Below are 13,078 nucleotides of genomic sequence, written 5' to 3'. Positions count from 1 at the left end.
TCAGCCTGGGAGCACATAAGGAGGGACCCATGGCTTCAGTTGTATAGGTAGGGGAGGATGGCCTTGTCGGGCCTAGGTGGGAGAGAAAGTCCTTGGTCCTGTGAAGGCTGGATGCCCCAGTGTGGGGGGAATTTGAGGGTGGGGAGATGGGAGTAGGTGGGTAGGTGGGGGCACATCCTCATAGAAGCCGGAGGAGGAGAGATGAGATAGGGGGTTTCTGGGTGGGGGCAAAATAGGGAAAGGGGATAACATCTAAAATTTTAAAAAATATATCCAATAAAAAAGCAAAAAAAAAAAAAGAAAATAGGAGAAGATAAAAATTTTAAAAAAATGAAGAATTCATGGTCATTGTCATTGAAGCTTTGGATACATTGATCCCCCACAGACCTATTGCCTCCTCTTTAACCCAACAAGACCTGTGCTGAGCCTTGTTGCTATTGCTCCTGTAGCATTTCTATGTGCTGATGCTTCCACTGTCTTGAAAAGAGTTAGAATTAGAAAGGCAGCTGTGAGAAGAAACGACATGATGCAAGGTTTGGGTGTTTGCTTCTTCAGGCTCTTTTCATCCTTTAATTTCTACTTTACATCTAAAATCTTTTCTGTACCAAACCAGACAGACTCTGAAGGACATAGGGCATAGAACTTAAAAAGAAACAAACAAACAAAAAAAACCAGAGGGGAAACAAAAAGACATCCCACTGTTCTGTATCTCAGAGGACAAGATGACCTAATGAATGTTACCTGGGAAGGAAGGTGCAAGGAATGGCTGGACCTTACAAGATATAGGAAGAAGATATAAACCTTGTAAGTGAGGCAGACACCAAGTTAAGGGCGTGGGGTCACAACTGGGAGAAGACAAGTCTTCAAAGCTCTTGGCTCAGGCTCTATGGTCATTCCAGTAAGAGCCACAAGAGACTCTCGCTACACTGAGGGACCACGTCAGTTCCTTCTCCTTGCTGGAGGAAAGGAACCCTTCAAGACCAGTAAGAAAGTTAAGTAGAATATTCCATTCAGAATTTACATTTATTTACTTATTTACCTATTTATTTATTTACTTATTTATCTACTCTGTGTTCATATGTATGCATGCACGGGGGTAGGGGGACAGAGACACAGAGAGACTGACTGTGTGTATGGAAGTCAAAAGACCTCTCCTTCCACCACATGGGTTCCAGAGGATTGAACTCAGGTCATCAGGCTTAGTGGTACTTGGCAGCCACAGTATTGCCCTTTTTAAAAAGTCCAGTATTGCCTTCCTCTAGAGGCATTGCAGGTGAGCCTGCTGGGTCACATGTGCATCTTTAGATGACAGAGAAGAGAGAGGCCATGCTATGCTCAGCGCTCTGACCTATGGACATCCGAATGGTCCTAAGATTCCCTGAAAAAAAGCGAGCTTGAGTCACCCACCAGCCTGGCACCAGGGAGCATGGACAGGGAGCTAGCCTGAGAGGACCACCCATCTAGACAGGCTCCCAGGGCATAAAGTGAGCCAGAGGCAACATGAACTCCACCTGAGGCTGGAGGTGGGAGCAAGTTGGAAGCTAGAGAAGACCTATCTGAGACTTCAGCCCCCAGGTAAAAGTGAGCCTGAGAAAGACAGCCCCGGCATGGGGCCACACGGGTGGGCCTGGGTGAGGAGTGAGCCCAAGACAACCTCTGGTCCAGTGCTATGAGCCATTACAGGGAGCTAGCCTGAGATGACTAGCAATCTGGTGCTGTGCAGACCTGGGGAGAGGGGAAAGACCATGGCCAAGATGACCCCTTCCTGGTGCCATAATGCATGAGTGGGGCATAGCACTCCTGAGACTACTCCTGAGATGACCCCAGACACTCAGAGACCCTGGGTACCACTAAGAGGAACAAGTAAGTGGTGGAGAAATAGAAGAGAAAAAAACAGAAGGACATGTGCACAGAGAAGGGGGGCAGAACTGAAGACTTGAGGGTAGTGAGGAACAGCCTGATGTGATTTGTTATAGGATATCTAATTATAGTGTTAACCCCAAGATTGTATACTGGAAAAACATGTCTCTGGTTATAGTGTGGCTCAGCCCTGGTACATGACTTTTATCTAAGAGCTTCTCTGTTTATTGTAAACAAGATCGAATAAAGTCAACCCTAGGTCAAGAGGCCAAGTAAGCAACCAGTTGACAGGAAGTGAACCATGGAGACTGACAGGAAGTCTGGAGAATGGATAGAGACATGCACAGGAAGTAGAAAGGAGGGACATTCAGTTGGAAGGGTTTTTAAGACAGTGTAGAGAAGGAAAACTGAGGTTTGGTTTTGTTTCCCTTCTGGAACATTGATTGAGGAGGAAAGTCAAATGGGTGCTTTTCCCTGCCTCTCTGAGTTAGCAGGCTTTCACCACAGTGTCTGGCTCCTGAGTCTTCATTTGGTAAAATCAAATGTTTGGAATTTTGTTTTTAAAACAACCATGTTAGGGTCCTGGCCTGCACTGCCACCAGGGGCCACATCTGGGTTAGTAGCCCTGTAGCAGCAGGGGACTATTAAAACCAAAAGCTAGGCAGATGGCAGGGGTCTGGGCTGCTGCCCAGAGGTATATTGATGTCTAGGGGCTGTGCAGAACTGGCCTCACACTTTGCCTGGGCATCCTGGAAGACCTGATCTTGGAGACATGAAAGCAGGAGAGCTGACCCCACTCCTAGCCAACTGGAGAGCAGCCCTGCAGATCGCTGAAGAAGCTCAGTAGAGCTGGTCCTGATCTGGGGAGTTGGGGGTGAACTGGCCCCAAGAGTATGAATGTAAAAGATCTGGCCCAGCCACTCATCTCCCCTGGAGTGGCATGGACAAGAGAGAGATTTCTTCCTCCTCCTTCACCCTTGCCCCTCACCAACTGCAGCACTGGGGAGAGCTGGACCTGCACCTCACCTGGCCAGCACAGTAGAGCTGATCATGCTGACATGGGGATGAGAGTGGGAGAGCTGGCTCCGCCCCTTGCTGGTGGCAGAACTGGATTGGTCAGCCAGGGAAGGGTAGGAGGGCTCAACCCCATGGTGTGAATGCAGAAATGCTGGCAGGCTGACCAACTCAAATACCTCTCAGGCCCAGATCCAAGACTTTGAATTGGCCCATTCCAGCATCTACCCCCATCAATGAATTGCTAGAGTACATGAAGGAGCAGATGCTGCATATCCAAAACTACAGAATGTCCATGACAAAGGGCAACAACAGGCTATGAGAAAAGAGTCCGGGTGAGGTTCTAGTATTGATAGTGCAGCAGAAGCCAGAGGCCTCATACTAGAACAATGACTCATTGCAATGAACATTTGCAAGCAAAGAAGTGTGGACAAAAGGGTATACTGTGGGACAAACTGTGACACACTACAGCTTCCACATGGGTTTTGTCTACTTTTGGGGGGCAGGTTGCAAGGATGGAGGATCAGTATGCAGGAGGGGGGAGAGGAGTGGGATTGGGGTACAGGATGTGAAATTCACAAAGAACTAATAAAAATTTTAAAGAAGAATGTTGAGAGCAAAGCAGACAATAGAGGCCTGGCTTGTGACATTTCAGAGGGAAGTTTAAAGACTATCAGTGCTATTTGCTGTTTTGATTTAAGATTCTGCAGTTCTGGTTAGCTGGAGCTGAAGAATCAGCAGGGATTAATAAGATACCAGGACTACTAAAACGAAACTCACATTAGTGGGACACTTAATGCTAGTTAGCTGGAGCTAAGAAATTAGCAGTGATTAAGAAGAGACCAGCATCACTGAGGTGAAATCTTCTGGCAAGCGTTTCCTGAGATCACAGTGAAGCTGTCATCCAGAGGCAGCCATGTTTGTTCCTCGTGTTGGCAGATGGACTTGGCAATGTAAGAGTCCAAGAGTCACCCAGGAGGTATTGGTTTTGAAAGCATAAAGGGGTCATGAAGAGCAGCTGACACTTGGCACTGTGAGAGGTCAGGGAAGGCCATTGGTCAAAGTGCAGCCTCGGTGGCAGCTGAAGGCCCAGGGTGAAGGGGTCATGTAAAGAAGTTGAGGCTTGTCATCATGAAGAGAGCCTATGGGAGGCTATTGATGAAATCGTAGCCCAGTTGCAGCAAGAAACTCCAGAAGTTTTGGCGATGCCAGTACCATGGGATGACCTCCAAGAATAGCAGCAACAGTGGAGTGGAGCCAGCTAGAACCTAGAAGATAAGCAGTGGGCAGAGCTAGAGAAGTAACCCAAACCCTTTGGAGGAGCCCAGAAGATCATGTGTGGACCCCAGACATTGAGTTGTTTATACTGTTGGAATTTAGTTTTGCTTGGGTCATGTGGAGAGCCACACCGACACCGCGCGCCCTAAAGATGGCGCCTGCCGGATGCGCGCCAGAGCTGTACAACTCCTGGCTGGGCGGAGAGATGGGAGGACTTAGCAATCGCCTGACCTGACGTTGCTGGGCCCGAGCCTATGGCTTGCAGTGGCGTGATATGGCGTGCTGGGACATCATTTCAGGGATATAAGGCTCACCCTAGGAGGAGGAGGGAGCCATCAGATTGCCCCGGGGCTCACCCATTTCTTTCAAGGCCTGAGTAAATTGCTGTTGGAAGGAACTGTTGTGCGTGTCTTTCTTCCCGCTGGTCGGGAGCTCAGCGCATCACAGGGTCAGATTGTGACTATACCCTGATTCTTCCTCCTTAAAGAAGGTATTTAATTTAATTGTGATTTTTGCAGGAGCTCACAGCTGAAAGACCATGAAACTTTTTTAAAAGAGATTTTGGACTTTTAGAGAGTTTGGATATTTTGGAGAGGCTAAACTTTTAATGTGTTTTAATTTGTAACGATGTTGGAACTTTCAAAGTTATTTATGTTTTTAATGTGAGATCTTGGGGATGAACAAGAAAGAAGTGCTGAAGCCTGATAGTGACTTGTGTCAAGTTGACAAGGGGTCAGTTTTACTGGCTGGTTCTGTGTCAACTTGACATACAAGTTAGAGTCATCAGAGAGGAAGGATCCTCAGTTGAGAAAAGGCCTCCATGAGATCCATCTATAAGACATTTTTTTTCAGTTAATGATCAATGGAGGAGGGTCCAGCTCATGGTGGGTAGTGCCATCCCTGGGCTGGTAGTCCTGGGTTCTATAAGAACGCAGGCTGAGCAAGCCATGGGAAGCAAGCAAGTAAACAGCACCCCCTCCATGGCCTCTGCATCAGCTCCTGTCTCCAGATTTCTGCCCTGTTTGAATTCCTCTCCTAATTTCCTTCAATGATGGATTATGATCTGGAAGTGTAAGATAAATAAACCCCACCCCTAAAAAAGTCCAGAATTGGCAAATATTCCCCAGAAAGAGAGGTTCTCATCTGCTGGGAACAGGATACCATGACAGGAACTGCCAGCATCAGGCTGAGATGGAGACATCTCATCTCAGTAGCCCAAGGCAGCTCTTTGCAAATAATAATAATAATAATAATAATAATAATAATAATAATAATAATACAGTTGTTCCCTTTTCTCCTAACCTTAGCCCTGGACAACGACAGCTGTATAGATTTCATTTGTGCATGACTGTTTTTCAGTTGGCTTTGGTGTGCATAATTATTCTATTATATCTGACTTTCCTACTTCTTTCTCCTTCTGCTCTGGTGAATTCTGTAAAACTAGATGTTTCTTGATGTAACAATTCTTAACCAATTAAAAACTGAGGCACAGGGCAGAAAGCTGACGGAACTACTGAGTTAAGGGTTAACTTGATTCTTTGTGGCTGCTGCCTGGCAGCTTTGCCTATATCATTTATCATTAGAGCTTCACAAGGAAATGCAAATAGCTGACCTCAGAGCTCTGAGCTCCGAGTCAAAAGTTAAAGTTTAAATAACGATAAGTTTGCAATTATTATTATTTTGGCTACAGGCCTGGAAGCAGAGAAACTTGAAACTCTTGGGAACGATTGTAATTCTTGATTTTTTGAGGAATTTGTTGTTCTTTTGAATTTGATTTGGCAATGACTATACAATGTCTTTTTTTCTACATGCTTTTGGAGTATCAATAAAAGACTGGGGCAAGAAAAGGGAGAGAGAGCATGTGAGAGAGCATGTGAGGTGAATGTGGAGAGCGAGTGAAGAGCAAGTGAGGAGCAAGTGGAGAGCGAGTGAGGTGAGCATGAGGTGAGTGTAGAGTGAATAGAGAGAATGTGGAGAGAGAGTGTGAGAAGAGTGTGTGTGTGTGTGTGTGTGTGAGAGAGAGAGAGAGAGAGAGAGAGAGAGAGAGAGAGAGAATGTGAAGAGTTGAGTGGAGAGAATGTGAGGTGTGCGAAGAGTGTGTGTGTGAGTGAAATGGGAATGCCCAGAGGTGTGTAGGAATGTGGGAGAGAAGAAAAGTACACAGGAGAAATCAGAGTTTGTGAAGCCTCAAGCTGAGAGAGAGAGAGAGAGAGAGAGAGAGAGAGAGAGAGCGCAAGAGAGCATGAGGGAGAGGGAAGAGAGAGCAACTTTAAGCCTTGAAAAGTTACCTGTCAGTTTGTATCCAAAAAAGTAGTCTGTGTGTTTATTATGTGTCTTCCAGATATCCCTGCTTCCAGTTGAGAACTCCAATCCTTTGTTGAGGCTGGACCCCAACACTCATCACCAATGAAAGAATCAGAAGTACAAAGGTCAAATCACCAATACCACGTGTGGACAAAACTGAGCAGTGAAAAGTCCAATTTCTTTATACATTTATCAAAATATGGTTCCTAACAAAGACAATTCTAGAAGTAATCCTTGTGCAGTTGGTAATGGCTACTTCATTTTCCCCATGGTAATTAGAATCAAAGCATCTCCACATTAGCCCAGTGTCTTTAGCAAAGCCTTACTCAGTGCTGCTATTTTTGTTAACAAGAAAGAAATTATAAACTCAGACCACTGTTTCAAGATTCCTGAGCAACTCTACAGAATTCGGCCATGTTACCAGGAATTGACACATCACTGGATTTAGCATGAGAGAGTTTGAGGACTCTGTTACTTCCAGCATCAGATTGGTCAGAAAGCTAATCATTCCCTGGAGTGATTCTGTCTTTCACAGCTGTTCTGAGGAGCAGTTGCCAGTTATCGACATCCCAAGTCCCTCACACCAAAGTGCATGCCTCTCCCTCGTGGAAAACTAGGTGGGCATGGACATGAGCCCTTCATGAACTATCTTTTCTCTTGTGAATTAAAGACACCAAAGTGATCACTTTAAGATGGATTCTGATGAAAATAAGAACCAGTTCTTATTAAAATAAAACAAAAACAAAACCCAACTCAGTGACTGGGGCAAAAGATGAACTACACGTATTTGAGGCAGAAGGAAGGACTTATGAAGAGAGTCCAGTTAAAGTGATCCTGGCAACTTTGAAAATGTCTATACAACCAGCAGGTTCTCTTAGGGGCTTTGAAATTGCACCAGCTGTTGTCTTAAGGTTGAAGTGTGGTTCAGGGTCTGGATATGTCAGTGAAGAGCCCCAGTAGCTGAAAGGAAGATACAGGGTCAGAAGAAGATGAGGAAGTTGTGAAAGTCTTAAGTAATCTGTCCTGGAACTGGAAGTAAAACTGTGGAAGTTTTACTTCCACAGAAAAAGTAAAACTTGGTGAAGAAAAAGAAGAAAAAGAAGAAGAAGAGGAGGAGGAGGAGGAAGCAAAAGCAAAAGCTCCAGGGACGAAGTCTGTATGAGATACCCTATCCAGAAATGGACAAAAATCAAACCACAGTGGAAGAGATTTAAAACTGTCAATATCAAAATGGAAAGGTCAAGAGTCCTTCAAAAAAAAACCGGGGAGGAAACTCCTAAAACCCCAGAAAGACCTAGTTCAGTAGAAGACATTAAGGCAAAAACACAAGCAAGTATGGAAAAAGGTAGTTCTACTCCCAGAGTGGAAGTCAGGGACACTAATAATGTGAGGAACTGCTTCAGGATGACTGACCAAAAAGACATTCAAGATCTTTGGTAGTGGAGGAAGTCTCTTTGAGAAAATGATTTAAACAGTTTGAAGTGTTTTGCCTTACTTCGGTAGCAGTTGATATCTGGCTGTCCTTTTTATAATGCAAAGTGAGAGCTTTCCCTACTGTGTCTGATAAATGCAATCCAGGTCCCACTGCAGGAATGTGATGTCTAAAATGCCTGTTTGGTTTTCAAGGCTTAAACCCCACTGCTTCCCTGGTGTTAGGCATATGTGGAGTATTATGTTGGGACATGGTAACAGTAGTGACCAGATGTGGTGAGGAAACAAATACATGTGAAATCAACTTTGTATTTTAACAAATAAAAAACCTAATCATTTCTTAGTACCCACACTGTCACCAGAGAGCCTTCAGTCAGTAAAGTTACCTAAGCAGGTGCTCAAAACGGTCAAATGAGTTAAGCCACTAATGAGTTGCTGTTGTGTCAAGCTTACCTTAATGGTAGGTTTTTCTACTTCTCCCAAAACAAAGAAAGTTCGTCTGTGACATGCAACCACTTGTTACGAGATCTGCTCTTGGCAGAGCCCATTAAGTACAGAACAGAAAACCACTTTGTATCTGGCTCCCATTTCTCAACAAAATCTCTTGAAAAGATGTCACTGTTTGGAACTTAACACTTTCCCAAACACTGAGTGCAACTTCTGCTAAGATTTTTGACAGGCTTTCTGATGCCAACACATGCCTGTGAAAACAGGGAGTCGCTTTGACATGTCATGAGCAGTAAAGCCACGTGTGACACCAAGCACGGCGGGGCTCCGTTTGCCCACCGTCAAGAATCTTCCTGGGCAAAGTTTCACTTGGCTGAGAAATACTACATCATTTGGAAGCATTTTACAATGGTTACACCCTCCAAAAGAGGTTCTGAAATGACACTTTCTTTGATGGTGTCAGCATACATAGACAAAAAATAGGAATTGTCTATGCTGGGAACTGCCACCCATAACACAAAAGAGATGAGAGTTGGCAGCTGCAGCATCAAGGGTGATGTGTGGGAAAATGTCACGAGTGATACAGAAAAGCCCATCGCTTAGGAGAGGCATTATTTCAGTTATCTCCCCTTGCTTTAAGCTACTGCCAGTTTTATGTTTTCAGTGTAAAGTTTTTCAAGGTCTCTCTTGGAGAGACAGCTCAGAAGGTAACAGATTTAGCATTCAAGCAGAAGGACATGAATTCAAATCTCCAGCAGTTACATCAATGCTGAGCGTGGAGACACACATCTGAAACCAAGTTCCTGGAGGATCAGAAAGGGGGAGTATGGGATGATATGTGGATCCACTGACCGGCCACTTAGCTAAAACAGTGAGTTTGAGACCCAGTGAGAGACCCTGTCTCAGCATCTCCTTTGTCCTCTAACTTGGCTTCTGAGAAGAGCCTCACATAGAGGCTAACACAACCTTACCTAGACACTAATTCAGGGACTCAAAATCCACCATCATTTAGGGCCTTGAAGAAAACAAGAGGAGAACATGACATCACCCAGAGATGAAGATCTTCAGGATGCCACATTGCTCTAAGCATGACTCTGCCTCCACAGGGACTACGTTCCTTATGATGCCATCACCGCCCCTCCACTGCTACCTTACCAACATTAACAGCTGAGTGTTGATACTGCAGCTAGAGCCAGACTTTGGAGGGCAATCTTATTCTACACTTTGCATATGGCATAAGAGTGGACTCTTATTTTCTCATTAGAAAAAGTTACCTGGAAAGCCAGTTGTCAGGAAAGTCTGGAAAATGTAGTCTTCTTGCTTTGTGCCTCAATGACAGAGTGTAAGTATGAGACTCAGTCCTCCCAGGCAACAACTAGCATCCTGGAAGGTATGAACATTTAATCAACAAGTGTGTTGAAGTTTTCTTTTCTTTTTTTTTTTTTTTCAGCTCTCTATCCTTGTGGCCTGCTCTCAACAGGAACAATATAATAAAGAAGGAATGAGAGTAAAATTTGAACACCAAACCTCACCTGAGTCTGTAATATATATTTCATAGTCACCAAAAGTTAACGTAGCAGTTTCAACTACATGTCAAAGAAAATGAATTTATTTCTTTTGTGTAGATACATACATGTGTGCAGACATCTTAGTAAAATACCAAAGCGCTCTCCCGCGGCTAAGCCTAAGGGAATAATTTGGTGAGCCTTCAGGAACTGGGAGATTTCTAAGGTACTGCTGGGTCCTGGGCTGAAGAAGGCCAGAAAGATTGGCTCTTCATCAGATGGGGTCCTAGAGCTGAAAGGAGAAATGGATGCATGGTCCCATTCCTAATCCAGAAGCAACCTCCAATCGATAACCACTGGCAAATGGAACTTTATTTTCCTCCAAGGAAGTCCCTCTAGAGAACAAACTATTCTTAAGGGTAGGCCACATGCCCAGCTATAGACAGCCAATAATCCAAATTAATCCAAGTACATCTTTAAAGGTTTCTTGTCTTATGATGTCCTGTCAGGGCTTTCACTTTTATTTAACCTTTTTTTAAATGTTGGTTTTCAAATAAGACACAGAAATAGGGTGGATCCAGATGGGAAGGGGGTAGGAAAGAACTTGGAGGAATAGAGTGCAGAGAAACATATTCTTTATCAGAATATGTTGTATGAAAAAAATCCATTTACAATAAAAGGGGGGAAAGAAAATAGTGACCATTATAAAAGCTGAGTTAATGTTCACTGGAAATGGGATGAGCTGAGGTGATGGTTTAGTGCAGTGAGGGCCAGGTATTTATTTCTTTTTCTTCTGAGAAGATGTAGGAGAAAGCAAAGGAGAGGTAGCCAAATGAATTTTAAGAACACGATGCCTGACACTCCATATGACTCAATTGTGGCAGTGAGCCAACTCTTCTATCCACACACAGTCAACGGAACTTTAAAAGAAAAGAACTTGGGTTTGGAGAGGAGTTAGAGTAGAAGCCACAAATCAGAGCGTGGAGAACAAGAAAGTTAAGGAACTAGGCTGGAGAGCTCATAGAACACAGGGATAGGTGTTGTTTCCCCAGGGTGGAGCAGAGCATCATCCTAGCCTTCCCAGGGCTTAGGACAATGGGCACTGCTATTCCATCACCTACTGTCCACACACATCTGGCTCGCAGGATGTTCAGTGCAGCAAGAGTGTTTTTGTCCCATTGGTGGTCTGGGTCTCCCTCCCTTGACCTTTTATGTTCCACTGTACTTTGTCCATGGATCTACCATCTATTTTCAGACCACAATCAGGACAGGGAACCCAGAACTTTGGGTTGTTGTTGTTGTTGTTGTTGTTGCTGCTGCTGCTGCTGCTTCTGTTGTTGTTGTTGTTGTTGTTTAAAAAAATCAGCTTTTGCAGGTTTGTTCTATATAATTTTATAGAGAGCAGACACTCAAAATGGCCCCTAGTCACTCAAACAGAAGGCCATGACTGGTTAGTCCTAGCTAGATTTGGGGCCGAAGATTAGCCTGACATTGTTTCATTGTCTTTGAACATTGTTGTGTTACAGATAGGCATGAAAAAACTTGAGCAAATTAAGATTACAAATGGCATCCAAAGCAGGGAGAAAGAGACTAAGAGAGTTTCAGGAGTTGGGCATAGGTGCTGCCTGGTTTCAATGTCAGCTTAACACAGTCTAGAGTCAGTTTTTTGTTTTTTGTTTTTGTTTTTGTTTATTTGTTTTTGTTTTTGTTTTTGTTTTTGTACTGGGGGAGCTGCCACCCACACCACTGGCCAAATGAGATGCGGGGTCAGGTGGACATAAATATAGACTGCCAGAAGTTTGATAGTCCATCTTCTTTAAAATCATTAGCAAACAATTAATGGGAAAAAGCAAAACATTTCTAGATATAAATGAAATGTTTGTTTAATGATCAACTCACTTGGAAATAGACTGTGACCAAACAAATGGTCTTAGAATCTCTCTAGCAATTTCTTATTACTGTAGGTTTCCTTAAACCCCTATCTACATTTATAAAGCAACTAATTGTATAAATATACCAATTTTCATTTGCTCATTAATTTAACCAAATGGATTTCTTTTTCTTTTATTTTGGTGCTGGGGAAAAAAAAAAAGCAAGGATCTACAGCATGCTAAGCAAGTGCTCTACTACTGTGCTGGTGCCTAGCCCCACCCACACCCACACCCACACCCACACCCATACCCACACCCACACCCACACACCCACACCCCACCCACACCCACACCCCACCCACACCCATACCCACACCCACACCCACACACCCACACCCCACCCACACCCACACCCCACCCACACCCACACCCCACCCACACCCACACCCACACCCACACCCCATCTGCAAACACACATCTGTGGTCTTGGCTGTCACTGGAGATGTGTTGATGTTCCAGGTCCACGCTGCCTCCAGGGACAATCTTGAGGTCCTTATTCCATGCTGCCTCTGGCTGTTATGGGCAAGAAAGCTTCTTTTATAATGGTATTGATGACTGCAGACTCATAATTGAGAATGAGAGATAATTGAAGTCTTCTGTGACAATCTCCCTCACGCTCCCCCACCCCTCAGAAAAGAAACAGTGTAGACAAGAAGACATTGAAGAGAGACCTTAAAAATTGTGATAAAGATGCTGACATGTAGCTCTTCACAGCTGACGGCTTCTGACAGAAGGGTGAGGAAGGACTAAGTTATCTTTAAGAGGCCACTAGGAGTTTGACCATGCTCCAAAGAACATATTTTTTTTTTCTTTTTGGAGGAGGGCACAAAGTTGGGAGGGGGACCTAGGAAGACAGGGAAGGGAGTATGCAGGGTTACATTGTACAAAATTCCCAAATAATCAATACAAATATTATGTTGGAAAAAATTGTTTTTAGCATCTTTCAAGCACTGTGCTAGGTACTAAAGAAGTTTAAAAAAAAATAAAAATAACACAAATTAAAAGTTAAACTCCCAGCTAGAAATATGCTCCTAATTCCACCATTCGAGAAGTAAAAGGAATCTGTGTGAGTTCAAAGCCAGCCTGGTCTACACAGCAAGTTTTAGGCAGGCCAAGGCTACACAATGAGATCATATCTCAGAAGAAACAAACAAAATTAAATCCTAAATCAAAATGCACATAATACTACTGATTTTAAGAATGTTCTGGAGCTGGAGAGATGGCTCAGTGGATCAGAGTACTGCTCTTCCAGAGGTCCTGAGTCCAATCTCCAGCAACCACATGGTGGCTCACAACCATCTGTAATTG

At 44.0% G+C, this 13,078-nt stretch overlaps 1 non-coding gene and 1 pseudogene across 1 annotated transcript; both read left to right on the top strand.

The window, feature by feature from the left end:
• The first annotated feature begins 1,251 nt into the window (after positions 1-1,251).
• Positions 1,252-1,382, top strand: LOC117708036 (small nucleolar RNA SNORA17). The gene has a single exon (XR_004606763.1). It is a non-coding gene; the product is annotated as a small nucleolar RNA SNORA17 (small nucleolar RNA).
• Positions 1,383-7,203: 5,821 nt separating this feature from the next.
• On the top strand, positions 7,204-9,316 carry LOC143442171 (nucleophosmin pseudogene; annotated as a pseudogene).
• Positions 9,317-13,078: the final 3,762 nt, after the last annotated feature.

Source organism: Arvicanthis niloticus, chromosome 4 (assembly GCF_011762505.2).
Source record: "Arvicanthis niloticus isolate mArvNil1 chromosome 4, mArvNil1.pat.X, whole genome shotgun sequence".
Taxonomy (NCBI): Eukaryota; Metazoa; Chordata; class Mammalia; order Rodentia; family Muridae; genus Arvicanthis; species Arvicanthis niloticus.
This window is presented reverse-complemented; position numbering and strand designations above follow the sequence as displayed.